The sequence below is a fragment of the Alligator sinensis genome, unplaced genomic scaffold (genome assembly GCF_000455745.1).
Source record: "Alligator sinensis unplaced genomic scaffold, ASM45574v1 scaffold56_1, whole genome shotgun sequence".
NCBI classification, from domain to species: Eukaryota; Metazoa; Chordata; order Crocodylia; family Alligatoridae; genus Alligator; species Alligator sinensis.
This window is the reverse complement of record NW_005841960.1, coordinates 2033451-2052715: the sequence shown is the minus strand read 5'-3', so window position 1 is coordinate 2052715 and position 19265 is coordinate 2033451.

The following is a 19265-nucleotide window of genomic DNA, read 5'->3' as shown; positions in this document are numbered from 1 at the left end:
TCTTTTCTCAGAAGCTCCTCTACAAGACAGAATTCTCTTGAAATATTCAAACTTATGTAATTATGTGCTAACATGGGTCAAGGGAACTAATGGATAGCATCATAACATTCTAGATTTTAAATAAGCTAAGAAAAACTGACAACGATGAGCTGCAGATTATATAAAATGCATTAGAATGAACTCGACTAAAACCTTACACTCTCATACCGAATTGACAAACACGACTCATGATCCTGATAAAGTGTCTTTTCATAATAAAAAGCATTTTGTGTAAAAGGGCCTGAATGTTTGGCAAAATTTATTCTATTGTTCCCTAAGGGGAAAGTAAAACGAGGTTGGCCAAGTGTGTTTTGTCAAGAGAATGAATTGAGGTCTGAGACAAAATACATTTCAGGCACAAAATTGATCAAACTGTTGAAACCAAGTTTGAGCAAAATATACTACTGAGGCAATAGATCAAATAATTTTTTATAAAATATTTTCTTTTAGATGTCTATAATTGATATTTCATTTAAAAATGTCAATTTTTTTTTATCAGCACTTAGAAGTTGGACATAATGGGCAGATTGAATTTAGTTTGGAAAATGGATGAAGAACTTAATGGAATCTACTTTAGAGATACACTTCATGGATAAGAAATGACTGAATAGTTATTATAAGCAAAGTATTTTTTGTTTAAAGAGAAATCATAAAAAATGGAGCTAAAGGTTTGCTTTCATTTGAAAAGATAAGCTTTCCTTTAATAAAGCATGCACTCTAAACTGTAGCTAACCACTTTCCTCTAAAATAGAGGTGTCAAATTCAACTGACTTTCTTAAGTGGATCTGGACCATGGAGATCCTCATGGATCATATCAAGACCTGGTTGCAGCAGTGACACATAGGTTAACACATCCATCCTCCCCCCTCCTATCCTGCCTTTCATCCCCAATTGTGCTTCTTAGATTGGAATTCAGTGTCAAGACCTCTCGTGCTCACCCTGCCCCTAAATACTTAGCTCCTTTGGGAGCCCTGTGGGCCAAGTAAAATGGCTCCACAACTCAAATAGAATCCACTGGCACACCCGCTCTTTAACATACTTAAAAAAAATCATTAAAATATTAATGTAACCTATATGATATAGAGCATGTTTTAATTCCTGATACTGCAAGCACTTAAGCAGGTGCCATGGCTCAACTGAAAAGTCATATTCAGTCCAAAAGAACATCTATGCTTACAGGTTTTCAGCCCTAAAAAAATGCTTAAGGCGATAATCCTAAGGGCTAGGTATATGGAAGTAGAGGAGAATTAATTCCAAATAGCCACCTAAACTAAATACATACACATGGTCTCACTGGTGACAATAAAGTTTACTACCCAAGGGGTTTGGTTGGTACTCACAACATTACTGTGGTTGCTTAGCAAATGCTCAACTCTGAGCAACCATACATGGGGAGACTCATTTTTTTCAGTTCACCAATTAGATCACAAAACTAATTACTCCTCACCTGCAAGGGAGCCTGCAAGTTACACAGCATTTAGCTACACAGCAGAGAGTTACACAGGGAGTAACAGCATTTAACACCCCATCAGGAAAACAAAAACCTCTCTCATTAGTTCAAGCTCTTCTTAAACAACTTTTTCCAAGGAAGCAAAAGAGGGGCATTACCAGCTGACCTGTTGATTAGCTCCAAAAAGCCTTAAGTGGGCACTGTCCAATCTGTCTTTGTCCTGTCTGACTTACGCAGGCACCTCTCAACATTAGCAAGCATACCAGATGCTGGCTATGGTTCCTGCTGTGGGAGAGGGGAGGGGAGAATCCCTGCTTGAGCTTGGAGTTGGGGAGGATACAATGGGAAGCCAGGAAGACATTGTTTTGCCTGCAATCTACATTGGAGTTCCAAAAGGTTAACCCATAACCTAGGGAACAGAAGGGCGGGGCCAGCCCTGCTCTGAAACAGAGAGCCCCTCCCAGGGCTACAAAGCATCTGGGATGCTGGAGGACTCTGGGTTAAATTAAATCAGGAAGGGGTCTGGGAGAGACATTGTATAAACTGGTTTGAGCCAAATCATTTTAGTCTGATACTACATTCAACCAGGTTTACCTCAAACCATTTTCAGCCATTTTCAAACTGGTTTATGTGCACTGAGTGTCTGTTCTGTTACAGGTTGAAACCAGTTTCTGATCACTTAAACTGGTTTATGTGTAATGTCTGTCCCTAGCCACTTAGTGCACCTGAGGTGAACTAAGTTGATTGGGAACGGGTTAGCTCAATCTAATGCTCACTCAGCATAAATCTGAAGCTCTGTACTAGGGCTGGGAAAGTCCAGTCACTTGTTCCAGTCCCAGATCTGTGCTTTTCCTACCCCCACCCCCGACCAGGCTATTTTTAGCACCCAAACCCCTGGACTGGCAACTGTCCCTTCCCCCGTGCAGACACTGTAGTCTACCCCAACCTCACCCGCCCCTCCCCCTAATTATTTAGGGGGGACAAGTCCCAGCACTGGCAATCATATACGCAAGTGGGACCCAATCTATGATCACATAGCTTAAGGTAAGACACGTGACCATAAATCAGGTAGCACAAACATACATATACTCTACATGAATTTCCCAATTATTTTGCTACATGTTAGGGAACCAGTTCCTAACCCTTTAAAATATTAGCTTGAAATTCTGGGGTTTGGGAAGCACGCGTCCTCCATATTCTTATGATTTTTCCATTTTGATATTTCCTAGTGGGCTGCAGTATATTCTGTGCAAGACAGCTACAAAGGAAACAATTCCACAGCTCTTCATGGAGTCAGGTAGATATACCATCAACGGTAAGTGCTGTCAAAGTGAAGGTCAAGTGATTTCTAGCAGACATCACCTTATGAAATCCTATAAAAATTTCATTACCAATGAGAAAAAACACTTTCCAAAAAACTTTTAAAAGTGTGACATTAAGAAGCATCTAAATGGGCTGAGTATATGGAATGCTTGCTGCAGTATATTTAATAGACAGAAATATTGTTCTTGCACTACTTTTCATTCTTGGGAATAGTGTTCAAGTAGCTTCCAAAAAATAGTTCAAAGCCTGTTGTTCTAAGATGTGGGAAACTACATTGTGGAGTATAGTATTATTGTCTATGTGTTATGTATGGGAATATGTACTACAAAGGTGAAAACTCCAACTGCTGCCTCTTATTGAGTACAAAAGCCTAACTCATCAATTTACAGTACTCAAGTTTTGTCAATTTAACTCATCTCAGATTAATTAAATGGGCATAAAACTGAAAGTTCACAGTAATTTGTTAGACCACATTTGAGTAGTAATATAAACCAAGATCTATCAATCTTTTGCAGACTCTTCTTGATTCCAATAGAATGTATTTATATGTGTATTTTTACTAGATCCTTACATAATACTTTAGCAGCTAGCAGAAAAACAACTGCAGCTGAAGTACAACCTAAATTTATTTTTCTTTGGTCCACCTTTTCCTCCTATAATCACAACCTGCCCCCCCCACGCTCTCCCCCGACCCCCCAAAAAAACCCCAAAAACCAACAACCAAGACAACTCACAACACCTTTATGGTCAAATGAATTACAAATTGAAATAAAGAGAGAAGTATCTTTTTTTCTCAGTGATCTTACAAAATATTTTCATTGGTAATTTATGGGGATCTTTTTAAAGTTGGATCATACTTTAAAACTTACTTTGGAAAAATACTTTTGCACTACAAATTTTGGTAAAATCAGGTTATGATCAGAAAACCATTTTGTAGGATACTTCACAACATTAAAAACAAACACACACTGAAACCACAAAACGGATCCTGTTTTCATTTTCCCATCTGTGAATACAAAGCAATTCCAATAACATCAATATTATTGCTCTAGGTTAAAATCAGGATTATCTGAGATCAGAATCCATCCCTATATTTCTAATAAAACAGTCTGTTTGCTCAGCTGGTCATGCATTTAGAAGTAATTTCTAGTGCTTTAAAATAATGTCAGATCTATCCATCTTTCTTTTCTGGCTCTCAAGAAGAAGCAGATAAAGTGAAACTAACAGTTTACTTCAGAAATACCTAAGGTTGTACCTTCCTATTCCTTTCTAGAGATAAATTACCCATGCTTCTCATAATGGCTGAGCATATTTCCCTACCTTCATCTTCAGCTAATTGAGATACTTCCAGCAGATATCCCGATTTAGAATTAGAAAAGGACAATGGCCATAATCTTGTTTAGCCTGCTCTTTTTATGTGATAACAAGATTAGTGGCTGGTATTACCCCTAGAGACAAACAAAGCTTTAGAAAGCAATCAAGCAATTACCATACATTTATTTAACTTGCATTCCATAAACATTTTGCAACAAAAAAGAGATGTGTTGAGGCAGAAATATCCTTTCTTTACCATGCAATTTATTGATGATTAAACTGTATAAAACAAACATAAATGAAAACTATGGCTTTCAACTCACTCGTTAGCAAAAACAATTACATTTCCAAGTGGGTGCAATTAATAATACACTAAAATGAGCCCTATCTTGCCTACTTGGCAAATACAAAATAACAACTGAACTAAATTTTACTCAGTTACACTTCTAAATTTAAGGTAACTCCATAAGAAAAATCTGGACTATTGACTTCAATGGGAGCTTTGTGTCATTTTTCTATTTGTCTCAGTCTACAATTTAGCCAATTTACCCAAAATAAATATCAACAGAACTTTATAGATTGCAGTCCTGTAGCCTTTATTTGAATTAAAGTCTGATTGACTTCAATGAGAACTTCAGGAAGAAATTCTATAACAGTGTGTTTGTTTCATGGTACATTGAAATACGGTGTATTGAAAGACTAAGTGTTTTGGAAAAGGCACTGCCAGTTCATCTTAATGACTGAATCTCAACTCGATATCTGTTTATTTACAAACTTCAGATAGGGAAGATATAATCTGGACCTTTTACCAAGAGATTTTTCGCCCTTTACCTTAAACCAGGAGTTTTCAACTGAAGAGTACCTGGGATGGCCTCAGGGGGTATTTGGCAGCACGTGCCACCACCAGCACTTCTGCTGCCAGCACTTCTTTCACAACTGTGCCACTGACATGCTTGCCGATTGGGCATTGGGGGACCCCTCCCCTTGCTCATCGACTGGCTGCTGGGGGACCTCCCCCACCGGCTCACTGATTGGCCGCTGGGGAACCGCCCCCTTCCACCCCACTCATGAACTGGCTGCTGGGGGACTCCTGCCTTCTTGACTGGCTGCTGGAGGTACACTGACCCAAAAAGGTTAACCTGTACCTTAAACAATTGTTTTTAAATGGGTAATATTTCATTGTGTTTATTTTTTTTTAATGGATTTATGTATTAAATTTATATACCACCCTTCCCAACAAAGGTTCAGGGCACTTTAGAGAAGAAAGCAAATCAACTTATAAAGCAAGAAAACAAAAGAAGCAAAAGAGGAGAAACAATACAACTTATGAAAGCCAATAGAGTACTAAGTTAAACTACATATCAAACCAAACTTGAGCCTCTGGCAAGCCTCAAGAAGAAGTAGTTTCAGAGTTGAATGGTGACTACAGAGAAATACTAAGAACAACTTCTCATTCACTAAGCAAGTTTAGCACACTGATGGTATTTGCAGGATTTTGCTCTTTGCTGGTACTAGGGGGTCATGATGGGTCATAAGACAGTCTCTTAGCTATAGGCCCTGGCTATTTAGAACCTTAAATGGAAAAAATAGCACCTTGAATTGTGCCTGTAAAGCTATTGGGAGCCAGTACAGACCTGGGAGCACTGTAGCTCTGTTGCCGGCAACCCACTCGCAGAAGTCATGACAATGGATGGTCTTCAAAGCAGCCTTGTGTGTAGATATTGCAGCAATTTTCTGTGGCAGAATAAATATACTAGAGATTCTAAATTTGGAATAGTCTTGGCTTCTTCAAATTGGCATTCATCCATTTTCATTGATCGCAAAATTCAGACATAAGTTGAAAATATGGTTCATAGGCCACAGAGACCACTCTGATATCCTGAATTGCCCTACTAAATTATGATACTGAGAAAGTTGAATATACGTCTGGGAAATCCATAATCTGGAAATTATATCGTTCAGTATACAGTGATCATGCCACACAGACAAAAGTAGGTACTCACTGTAGTACCACCTGATATTGTAAATATATTTGTTCTTAAAATTAAACGCATGCTATAACAGAATGTGCACCACCAGGGGCAGCCATGGTGCCCCTAGTGGCCTTGCCACACCCACACTTGTACTCCAGCTTCCAAATTTAGCCCTGCCCTTTCTCCTGCTATGACTTGATGTTAATATATATACTTCTTAGGAGTCTGCCTTCAGAGACCTGAGTGCAGCCTTTTTGTGCCCTACTCTACTCTGCTCATCATCCCATTTCCAGTCTGTCCAGTCCTCACACCGTAGTCTGAACAGGGCTTGATTTCATTCTTGTCTGCTCCCCTGAATCCCTGACTTGCTCTTGTCTGGTCCCCTGCTATACGTGCATAAAACCATCTGTGAGTAGAACCTAAATATTTTTAAATCCTCTTTTCCCATTTCATTATTCTGTCCTAAAACAGTCATTGCTACTGGTAATCACAGTATTGTGCTCATGGCAGTATAACAACAAAAACATAATTAAACATTTTTTTTTTTGAGAAATAATATAAACGTGTACCATATATCACTTATAGGCACTCCTCTGGGAATTGCTTTTTTGCCCATTCTGCCATGAATGTTAAATTCAAAGTCTCCTTCCCCTTGCATCATCAACAAAAAGTAGATAATCACCTCCGAGGGCAAGATCAGCCAAAGTTCTACTGAAGAGTAATGATAAATAGCAAACATTTATTAATCCTGTAACTGTTGAATGATGATTCACTGAAAAAAAAGCAACAACTATTCAATTCTTTACAACCCTTAATTTGGAAGTCATACTGCTGGCATCTGTGGTAGCCTCACATCTGATTTTCTGGGTCTAAAATACATTGCTACTGGTGTAGTGATTGTTATACACTGACATGATAAAGATTGAGAATACACAACAATCTTGTTACTTTCTTATTACTTCTTATACTTATGCAGTTTGAATGTAATATGTGTAACAAAGGAAGAAACCAGGGGGAAGTCAGCATAGCTGTGATGTATGTTAAATTGGACTGCAACTCCCAGAAACCCCAGTGACTGGGAGGCAAGTTAAAAAGGAAGAGGAAGTTTGAGGCTAGAGTAAGGGGAAGAGAGAGCAGCATGAACATGGAGCCTGGTCAGCCCAAAACAGAGGAATGTGTAGTGGAGCTGGAGATCTCAGTGGCTTGGTCAACCAAGATTATGTACTGAAAGAGCTGGACTCAGACCTGGGGGCAGCTTTAGGTGTCTGTTTGAGTGTTCTAGGGACTAAAGGCTTGCTTGGAGACACCTCCAGTGGTGTGTAGGGAGAAATTAAGTTGCTAAGTATATGTAACCACAGTGTTGATGTATTTTTACCTTTTACCTGTTCCCTCCCCTTGGTCTAACCCCCTATGATTTTCTATATAGAAGTGGAACCCCCCTCTTTCTTCTTGAGCCAGGTTCTGGGGCTGCAGGGTTGACACACTTATATGTAAATTTACATACCTGGGAAAGTAGCCAGTTTCATAATAAAGAGAGACAAGGTAAGTTCCCCAAACTTCCAGAATTATATAGTAGGAACCTCAAGGCTCATCTGGTTCAAACCCCTGGCTAGATGCAAGAATACTACCCATCTGCTTATCCAGCCTCTTGAAAGCCTCTAATAAAGGAGATTCCACAGCTTTTCTGGGTAGTCTATTCCACTGCCTCAATAGTCTAGCAGTAAAGTAATTCTTCCTGGGTTTGTCTACACAAAACATTTACTACTGAATAGGCCAATCAGATCCACAGTAATGTCTCATGTCCACATGTGTGGACCTACTAGGCCACAGGAAACTAATCAACTCTGCAGCAGGGTAGTACTATCTTGCTGTGGAGCTTTTAATCCACAGTAGTGCACATGTAGATGCTGATGGGACTGGCTGGTGGATAAGGGTACTTCAATGTAGGTGCTACCTGCTGGCTAGCCCTGAACTGGAGCACCCCTGTGATCCAACCAGTCCCTCCACAGTATACTGAGCCACATTAAAGCAGCCCCAGGCTGGCAGGCTGACTCCTCAGGCCCCCTGCCAACTGGGGCTGCTCTGACTTGGCTCAATGTTCTGTAGTCCCAGGTACATATTCAAATGGTGTACCTGGAAGCAATAAACTCTGGCCCAATAAGCATCAGAGTTTATTGATTCAAATTAATTGAATGTATAGACACACACCCTGATATTTAATCTAAATCTATTTTGATGGATTTTGAATCCCTTTCTTCTTGTCTTGCCCTCTGCAACATGGGATAACAGGTCTACCTCTTTGTTCTGCCTCTTAACATTTCCTTATACAGGCTACCTTCTAACTTCTTTAATCATTTTTGTTGCCTACCTCTAATTCTCCATGTCCTTAATATGTGTAGCCTATAACTGTACATAATATTTTAAATACAGCCTAATCACCTCTGAGTATATGGGCACTATCATCCCCACTGTTGATGCAGCCCAAAATTGCATTTGACTTACAAAAACCAAATAAACAAGCAACAGCAACTACAATACATTGCTGATACTTAAATGAGTGAGTAACTTGGAATAAAATAGTCCCACTCAAGAAGAGAAAGAGGAGTAGAACAGATAAAGTCCTTCCCACTAAGCACACATATATATGCCTGTATGTAACAGTATATATGTAACAGTAAAGACTGATTACTAAATGACAACAGGGCTTTTTATCTTTTGACTATACTCTCAAAGAAAAGAAATCACCTCCTATGATTGGACCTACCATTAATTCATTAGCTCAAACATCTGCTTTGGGAGATACAGAGCTTGAGAACAGTGGTAGCATAAATGCGTAGTGTGTGTAGGGCACTGAGAGTGCTGGTTTTCCTCCTGACGGTGAGTGCTCCAGCTGCTAGGGGCCCATGGAGAGCACTTGTACCCCTCCTGAAACCATCTCAGCCAGCAGGACGTTGGTGGCAGATGTGCCGGCGGTGAAAGTGCCGGCACTTCTGCTGCTGCCATGCCGCATGCAGAAGCACTGGCACTTCTGCCACTGCTGTGCTGCTGGTGTGTTCACCGGCTGGCCACTGGGGGACCACCCCCCACCCCCAGTTGTGCCCCACTGTTGTGCCCCCATGAGTGGTAGGGAATGTCCCAGGGTTGCTTATCTCCTCATTTTTAGTTGAGTACAATAGAGAACTAAGTGGTTGGGCTTCTTGGTAGTGCTCTCAAGAATTGCATGGAAGCAATATGGGCATACATATTAGCAGTCCATAGCAAAATGGCAGGCTTCAAGACTAAGTCACACCTATGTAGGGGTTTATAGGGAATTTCCAGACAGCATGAGTCTGGATCCCTTTTTCTGTGTGCTCTGCACCTTTGTTTGAATCAAAACGTATTTTGAAACAGATGATTTGTGTCATTATGTTTCTAGCTCTGAAAGGAAAGTTCTTGCAGATTAGAAGGCTGTTGATTCTGCTAGTCTGTCATAGTCAGTAACCAGTAGCCATAACCTGGAGGTATAATTGAAATGTGATGTGATTATTGAGTTCTACCTCAGATTAAGATGAAGGTTTGGAATTATAACTTTAAAGCACTTGCACTCAGAAGACTTGAGAAAGGTATCAGAAGGAGTAGCCCACCAAGGGATTGATAATTCCTTCAAAAATGTTGGCCGGCATTTCCTGGATATGCTTACTACCCATATACTCATGTTTATGACTTTCTTGAAGTTGCAAAGTTTCAACAGTTAAATCAGTTAGGCTGGTCATAGGTAGTACTTGCTGGCCATGTCTACATGAGATGCTGACTGCACAGTTGTATACAAGTAATAAATGACTGCACAGTAACTGGAGTTACTGTGTAGTAGCATTGCATTATGCTTTACTAGCAAGTTACTATTCAGTCTGCATCTTGTGTAATGTAGCCACTGTGATCAGAGCATATGAATAGATACTAAGAATCCTGGGGTGAAATTCCTGCCCCATTGAAGTTAACTCTACTTTTATAGTTATTTTACTGAGGAGAGGAATTCATTCTGGTTTCTTGTCTCAGAACTGCTGCTGTCTTGCAACTTGATTTAAAGCCTATTGTGGTCAACAGGAGTCTTTCTATTAGTTCCAATTAGCTCTTGTTCCAGTTCCTGTTGTTTTTAACCTTTTTGGTTTGCCTAATTAATCTGCAAATTGGTTATAATACCACATGTGTCACATGGTTACTACAAGCTTTAAAAAGTGCTGTTTAAAATGTGCTTAAAGATTCTAGGATGTAAGGGACTGTAGGCTTAGCCTTTCTCCAATGAAGTCAATATAAATTTTGCCATTAATATCAACTAGTGAAAAATTAATCCTATTGTAACTGCAGAATTATTAAACTAAAAATACCTGTGCTTAACAAGTCTTTCACTTTTTCAGCAATATGGATCAACTCCACTGATTTCATGAAACAGCTTCCTAATTCATGGCAGTGTATTTAATTGGATTCATATCCATATTCTCATTTTGAATGGCAATAATTAGTCTCATCTTAGTCAATAATATAAGAGAGTTTTAATACATTTTAAGGTCATAAGGGACCATATTTGTCATCTTGGATGACCTCCTATATATCATAGAAAATAGAATTTAATGCTGTAATTTCTGCATTAAGGCCAACAACACCTGTTTGAACAAGTTAATCTTGTTTCACAGATCTCCAACCTTGATTTGAAGATTTCAAATGTTCAGAATCCACTACTTCCTTTTGGATAGGCTGTTCTTAATTACCTGTACTTTATTTTAACATATTTCTAGTCTGAAATGGCTGAGTACAGACCTTTGGGGACATTAAATCAGGTTCAAAATGGATGCCCAATTTAAGCTTAGCTTGTCCTGGTGCTGACCTACACTTCAAGATTTGGTGTCAGTGGTCAGTGACCAACAATCAGTCTAAATCTGTAACTGTACAGAAGTTCCATGTGTAGAAACTGGTCTAAAAATTGCAGAAACTAGTTTAAGATAAACAAGGAACCTATGTAGTATCAAACTTATATAGTATCACTCTGGACCTATGTAGTATCAAACTTATTTGATTTAGCTCAAACTGGTGCATGGAACTTCTGTACACTTTCCCTGTGCATCCCAGGGCCTGGGAAAACCCTGCCACTGACCCCAGCCCTGGGGCTGCTCTTTTCACCCCCACACTATTTTTGTCCCCCAGCCTCTTGCTTCCCCCTCCCCCTCAGAACAGAAATCCCTCTTAACCCCCATCTCACAACCTGTTTTTATCAGCATGAGCAAGTAAGCCCTGGTGGGGGAGGGTGAAAAGAGCCTGCTGGACACTCAACCCCCTTCCAGCCCCCCATCCTGACTTATCCAATATTCAGAAGTCAGACAATTTAACCTCCACGTAATGCCCCCAAATATCTGTACTTAGTCAACTTGTTTTTTTAGCTTTTGAAACTTGCTATTCCTTTCCAAGTTAAACAGCCCCCAAAATCTGAAAACTTTTCTTCATTCTGGCACTAGACCAGTCATGTGATACCTTAAGTTCTTCATTGACAAGCTAAATAGATGGAACTTCTCAAGGATCTCCCTGCAAGAAAGCTTTTCCAGACCTTGGATTGTTTGTTTGTTTTTTTCTGTTACTCTTTTAAAAGGATGCTGGAGAAACTTGATAGGATTTATAAAAGTATGGACATAAGCATTAAACACAGTATTCTTACACACTGTTTTACCAATGCTGTATAAAAGGTAATTTCACCTTCTACTCCCTTAGGTAGTTCCCTATTTATATGTTCCAGGATTACATTAACCTTTTAGCCACATCATCATAACAGAAGCTCATGTTCAATTAGTTCTCTGATACTAAATGTTAGTTCAGTTAATTTTCAATCTTATTGCTTTGCTGAGTAAAACCTCCCGTCCTGTGAATACCATGTTTTCTTACATACAACATGTCCTGGAATAAAATATGCACCTCATTTTGAAAGGCAGAATCAAGGGAACAAATATATTTTTCCTTGTAGTGAGGAAATGAATAGCAGCAGCCAAGCTGGCTCATTTTCCTACCATTGTTCTGTTCCCTATGAATTATGTATAGATCTCATTTTCACTTTTATCTGGTAACCGGCAGAAACAGTTTTTACCAATTTTCTTGCATACAATGGGCACATCTACACATGACCATATGGCACCATTGTTACTGCACTGTCATATAGTACTTCCTTTTGGAAATACTAAAAGATGGTGCAGTAACAGCCCAAACTGTGCCATGCCAGCCGCACATGGTTATTTTTGGCTGCTATGTCACCGTACCAATGTGCTATAATGAGGAAGCCTGTTGCTATATTGACGTAGCAGCAGTATCACATTTTTTGCCAACAGATGCTACGGCGCTGTAGCACATCACTATGGCACCATATCATCTTGTGTAGACATGCCCAATAAGCAACACAATTTCCAATACCTGGTTGAGGGGCAGGGGGGGGTGTTTTATGTGAAAAAATATGGTATTCTTTTTTTCCTAGTTGTCTGGCCTGTCTACTGAAATATAGAATCTGGGATACTTTAGCAGACTAGCAATGCCTTTGCCTTTTTGTTGCTGTTTGAAATTCAGATTTAGATAAATGGTGACCAAATGCTACACCTCTGATACCTCTTCCATGCTCTCTGTGAAATGAGCAAATGAGTTCAGATCCATGTGTGATATTCCTTCCCTAACCCCAGATGTGGTCCCTGAAACACAGTCCCAGAGAGGTCTTACATCTTCAGGGGTGCCTTCTGTTAGGGTGACAATAATTTGATTAGGGAGCACTGGATTTGCAGCTGAATAAAAGGCATGACCTATGGCCTAGCAGAGCTGCTAACCACAAAACAGAATGATATCTAAGCAAGCCATTTGCTTAACCTTAGTAACCATTTTAACTGTGTCAACCATTTTCTGAGGGAAAAGCAGCAAGTAAATCTGTGTGAGTTTGTGTGCTGTAAGCTAGCTACAGCAAGGAACAAGATAAGATACAGAGGCCCAAAAAGGGTGGGTATGATACAACCTGAGACAGAAAAACAGACTGGAATGTGAAAAACAACACATAATAGAATCTGAGATGAACATATGCAAAAAAGTGAATGGTGATTGGTGAAGAAGCCTCCAGAAGCTTCCAGGTTTTGGTCAAAGTCCACCCATTGACCGAATAAGAGAAGTCAAGGTCTTAGACATGCCCTCATAGCAAAAAAACATGTAAATGAATGAAATACATAGGCAATTCCATGCTAATGAAACAAACAGTAAACAGAGGCGGAGCTTGAGATGGGAAGAGAAATGGGTGGAACAAGGAGGTGCGAGAGTAGAGTAAATGTTAATGAATATAAACCAAAGTATATAAATATGGGAAAAAAACTATTGTTTGTTGCTGCTCCTTGTCTCTTACGGTGAGAGAGCTCACCCAAAGCTTTCTCCATTCTGAATAAAGCTGTTATGAGCAATATGTGCTGGTGTTTGCTCCCTGCTCTGCTCTGGCTAATGTGTAACAGGATCCACGGGCAATTGGACCGTCATCTCCCTAGTTGTTAGGTGCCGCATGGAGTTAGGGTCTAACAACTTCAGCTCCAAACCACACTCTTCTGTCCCATGCTTGACCACCAAGACTGAGATGCTCCAAAGGTCACTTTCCTGACATATGATACGTCGGCTATGCTTGTCTTAATCAGGTCTTGCCAGCTCTTAACTGAGCGCATTCTCTCAGCTGGAAGAACCACACCATTATCTGGAAATGCACTCAGAAAAGATGGATCCCACACTTCTGGAAATGATGCCAGCCTTTATGGTCAAATGCTCTGATATCACAGTTGACATTGAGAATAAGTTAGTTGCAAAAGAATAACAAACAGATTGATTGTAAAAACAAGAACAAGCATAAGAAATCAGTATGCATATATTGAGATACAAACTGAGATAAAAGAATAAGCAAACAAAAGACAGTATTAGAATAATAACCTGTTTTTACCCTGCATCTTAAGTACAAGAATGAAGTTCGCACCCAGCTCAACAGATTAGAAAGTAGTTTCTGGTCTCTGTCAGGACCTCCAACAATTTCTTTCTGTCTGCTTGTTTTACTCAGCCTGCTTTACTCAGGCTGAAGGACTCTAGTATTTCCTCAGGTGCCAGGAAAATTGAAAACGCCATCAAACTCTCCAGGTAAAGCTTAAGTGCAATTTCATATCTGGAGTGTAGGTTGTAGCCGTGTTGCTCTAAGGACATAGGCAGACAAGGTTCTTTGGGTAAATCCGATATATTTTATGAGACCAACTCAAACAGTTGAAAAATTCTTGTTAGCAAGCTTTTGGGCACAAACACCCATCATCAGGCTGAGGAAGCATCTGCAGATGGTTTGTGCTTTTTCTGGATGAAGTGCTGAAGCAGCTGGAGGCCAGTATGCATACAAGAAAGCCAGTCAGTGAAAATGTCATTTCTTATCTGGCCATTTACAGATCTGGCCATTGGATTTTGGGAGAGCCCACATTATGCATACAACTTCCTGTGTGCGTTTACCAGATTTAATTTTTTTTCCCCCAATCTACTTAAGACAAGGAGACTAGGTATATCCTTTCAGACATGAAGAATACTAATCCAGTATCTTTACAAATATGTAATCTCCCACTTTATTTCTTCCACAGTGAGAAATGTTCTTCCCCCAACAGTCTGAATAGCCTGGTGTTATTCTTTTTAAAAAATGTAAATTCATTATTGCCTGGAAGGGCCTGTTTCCTGTGCTTCAAAGCACGTCCATAAGGGAGCTGAATAAACAACTCAAGTCAAATGTTAATTCTTAGTGATTACTGTGTTTCAGCCATTTAGGCTTTGAACCTCTCCAGGTACCAAATAAATTTGTTTATTGCCTGAAAGTCATTATCATATAGTGAAGTCCTGGCCCTATTATACCCTATAACAAATATATTTTATAACAAATACCACATGCATATAAACATAAGGTTGATAATGCTAAATAGGGCTCAATACTACCTGTACATAAAGACTACATATGCTATATTAGTAAAACAAACTCAGGAAAACCTGCATAACCTCTCATGAGCCTGCCCCCCACCCCCCCCCAGACCATAGTGGGGGTTCATGACATCCTGTACATAAATATCCACAATTAGTTACTATGTGTCCATAGCAGGCAGAGTAGAGGCAAAAATGAATGAACATAAAGAACAGATTTTTATTTCCTAATGGATGTCCAGAGTGCAGCTTGTGACCAACTTTGAGTTACCTAGGAGTATAGGGATCATTCTATTACCTCCTTTGGGCAAGTACATGCCCCACCCCCGCCCCTGTATAGAAGTAGATAGACATCTCTATGTCTCTGAAGGGTAATTCTATTTCTATGTGTACTTATGCACACAGAAGTGAGTACTAGAATCATTCCTACACTTTAATTGGGTAACTCAGGGCTGGCTACAAGCTGCACTCTGGACATCCATGAAGAAATAAAATTCTGTTCCTTATGCTCATTCATTTGGTCATCCAGAAAGTGAAATAGAATTTTTCCCTAATTATGAAATACACATTCACCTTTAGAGAGGGTCCCTAAGGGGTCCTTGCATACTCCACTTATCACCTATTAGGTATAATGGGACTTAGGTGTTCAACTACGATCCTATTCTACTCTGAATCCCCCAAAATCCATGAACACGCATATTTTTGTAACATGCTGTTATCTTAACCTTACAAAAAGTAGTGATGAAGACCTTTTATATTTATAGTTTTTCAGGGACTCAAGAAAGATGAATTAATATCACATTAATGCACTTAATAGGTAGATTCCATTTAGGCATCTTATTAGTGAAGCAGACTCTGCACCTACAGGCCTAGATTTAAAATTTGAGGGACCTTGTATTTATTTATACTGCCTCTTTGAGCTGGTCTGATGATATCTAGCAAAATTGTTTGGCTGTCAAAAGTATTCTTAAACCAGTACTGTTTTTTTGTGAATCTATTTGGTATTCAGTGAATACTACAAGCAAACAAATGTCAGTCTATGCATTATTCATGGAGTTATCTGAAGTTGGTATTTCAGCTTCACAATTGGTCACCCAAGTCACTGATGGGTCAAATACATATATTCAGAATTGAACCTGTATTTTCTATGTGCATCAGACTCACATTCAACAACAACTTTGCGTATTCAACATCTAGGTTAGCTTTGAAATTGGAAAAACCAACAGACTCCCGTATGGGCAAATATAAATGCAGCCTTGCTGATTATATAATATTCACAATTCCATCACACCCCCTCAGTATCCAGGCAGTTTAACTGCCTGTGCTGCACCTATTGTGGGTAAATGAAAGATATCAGTCTCTAGGGTCTCAACAGAATACCTCACTCAAGCACTAAATTCACTCAGCATTATTCCTAAAATTACCATTTTCCCTTTTTATGTTTCTATGTCTATCATAAAACTGCTGATTTCATGGTGGGATGAAGCCTTCCTGAAATCATTGCCCACCTGAATTTATTCTTTCAGGAATAATAGCTAGCATAGTAGAACAATGTGCGTCTCTGCAATCTACACAGGTAGAAATAACAAGGAAGTATATATCTATATCTATCTGTGTGTGTGTGTGTGCGCACACGCACGCACGCACGTGTGTATATGTATGTATGTATATATGTATATAGTAATAAGGACATGATTGCATTAGAAAAACTACATTGCTTTTTCACATTAAAAGGTGTGAGAAACTGAGAGAGAGAATAAGATAGACTGGAGAGCGAGAGAAGAAAATAATTAACATTTTTCACTCTTGTCTATAATTGACGATTATAATATCATGCTTCTCAGCAGTATTTGATATTCCTTTATTTTCTGTCTTGTGAAGTGGAGGTTCTGTGTGAAAAAGGACTAGATGTCCTAATGTTGAACTCCCACAAGGTAAATCATTTTAAAGAATAACACACTAAGAAAAAAAGGAATTTATGGAGTGTGACTAACTGTAATGCTATTTTTTTGTCATTTCATTTGTTTTCCATTAGGTCGGAAGAAACTCGTATGAACTGTATAAAAATCCCTGCATTCTACTCCATGGGAAAATAGCTGTGTGTCAGAATTTTTTTAAGTCATTTCTTGATGTAGTTTCAACAACATACCTGTTAAATCATTGAAAAAAAATATTCCACGTGATTTAAAGTATTGATTCACACATGTATGCAATGATTAACATTATAAATTATAAATTTTATATAACACTACTTACATATTCAGTGAAACTTTCAGCGAATAAGTGACTGCCATTTTCAAAGGTGGCTTCTTTAAAATGAAAAGCACCACAGAACTTCTTCAGTAATCTCTTCAGCAAACTCCAGTAATTTCTTTGGAGTTTAGGAAATAACATTGCACTATTTTTCTTCATTCAGATTATCAACTTCTGTTACTAAGTTGTATCCAGAAAGTGATAAAACAATTCTACGCCCCAAAGTCCTGATTTTCCTCTGTGAAGTCCTAATTCATCGCTTGGGGCCCCTCTACGTGCAGGTAATGGTACAATGGGATCACGTGAGTTCCCCAGTGAGGTCCCCATGTGAGGTCTCCAGAGCTGGGAGACTGAAGCTGCTCTGGTCTCCGAGCCCTAGAGGTGCATGAAGTCCCCAGATCATAGCTTCTGTGAATTTTTAGCCCTAGGGGCTTCACACCCCCACAAGGCCGGGGAGCTGCTTGGATCCAGATGAGTGTGCTTTGTACCAGGAGGCATTTTGCCAAAATCTAGCATCCATAGGTGTGGAACTCTAGGTCCTGGCAGCTGTGGAGCACTTCCAGGACCCAGAGTTGGGAGCTGCAGGACTCTGGTACCTGCCAGTTGTGAGGCACTGGTACACTATGGTGCATGCACCTCTGGAGCTTGGAGCCTGGTTGGATGACAGGGCTCCCAGCCACATGGGAGACCCTGTTACATGTGCAAACTACAACTGGATACCAACAAGCTCTTGCTATCAGTTCTTGCTACAGGTGTTTCCAGTTTAATAAAAAAAAGTTGAAGAACATTGTCAAATTTGCATTCAGGGTAGAGCTGATTGGAAATGTTTCATAAAACTAAGCCTCAATGGAAAGTGCCTGTTTGTTAGTCTAAAATACTTCAAACATTGAGTTTGACAACCTTGCCAATTTTAAGGCTAATCATTAACATGTTCGTATCCTCAGAGTAGGGACCCTGGGTAAAATCACAAGGATTATGAAGGGAAAAAGAAAGATCCAATTTGAGCCAAAAGCAAATAAATAAAAATAAAAATATAAATCTGAAAATTCAATTTTTAGCCAACTTAAATTTAGAAATTTTATTTGTACTTCTCTCTAATCATAGAGCAAGCAGGGTTGTGGGTGCAGAGAGGCTACAAGTGTTTCCATCCTATTCTATGCGTAGAAGGAGTAGGCAGGACAATTACAACACTTGGGGAGTACAGGAACTGTTCCTTATTCCCCAGGAGCACAAAATGCCTTCAAAAGGAGGCCTCGGCATAACTCTTCTCTCCTGTGCAACAGCCAGGAAAGTTAGTTGGACATGCAGCCAGAAACTACACTGCTCAAAAAGGAGCTGTTGAGAGTGACACTGTGCACAACACAGTTAGCAAGGCCAGAAGACATCCTGCCTTCCTGAGGCAACCTCATCTTCCTGGCCGGTTCACAGCTAAATACAACACCGGCCCCCTCCATTTCATTAAAAAAAAAAAAAGTCTATAAAGAGTCAATTTCAGACTCAGTCATAGTGATAAAAGGTTAAGAGACTGCAAATTCCATGTAACAGGCATAAATAATCCAATTTCATAATGGTGTAATTTTCACTGATATAACATTATATTATGATTAATGCTAACTAGCAGCATTAGAGAAAACATAACAAGTGCTTCTGTTAAAATAGAGATTACTCTGATGCAATTATTCTTTAAAATCAGTCCTTTAAGTATGTCATGTAAAACATTTAAGTATGAAGTTTTGTTTTCTACAAGGGGGTTTATGTACTTAGTTTGACTAGGAGAGCAAACAAAATAACTTTACATGGTCATTCCATTTTTCTGTATAAAGGATAATAAAAGGTTTCTTTTTAGCAAGTGCATTGGGAGTTTGTAGGCAGCAGGTTGTTTTTCTGGCTTAGTTTGAGAAATTCAGAAAACACCTTCTGTTTGCTGTTTGCATACCTGCATCTAGCATTTT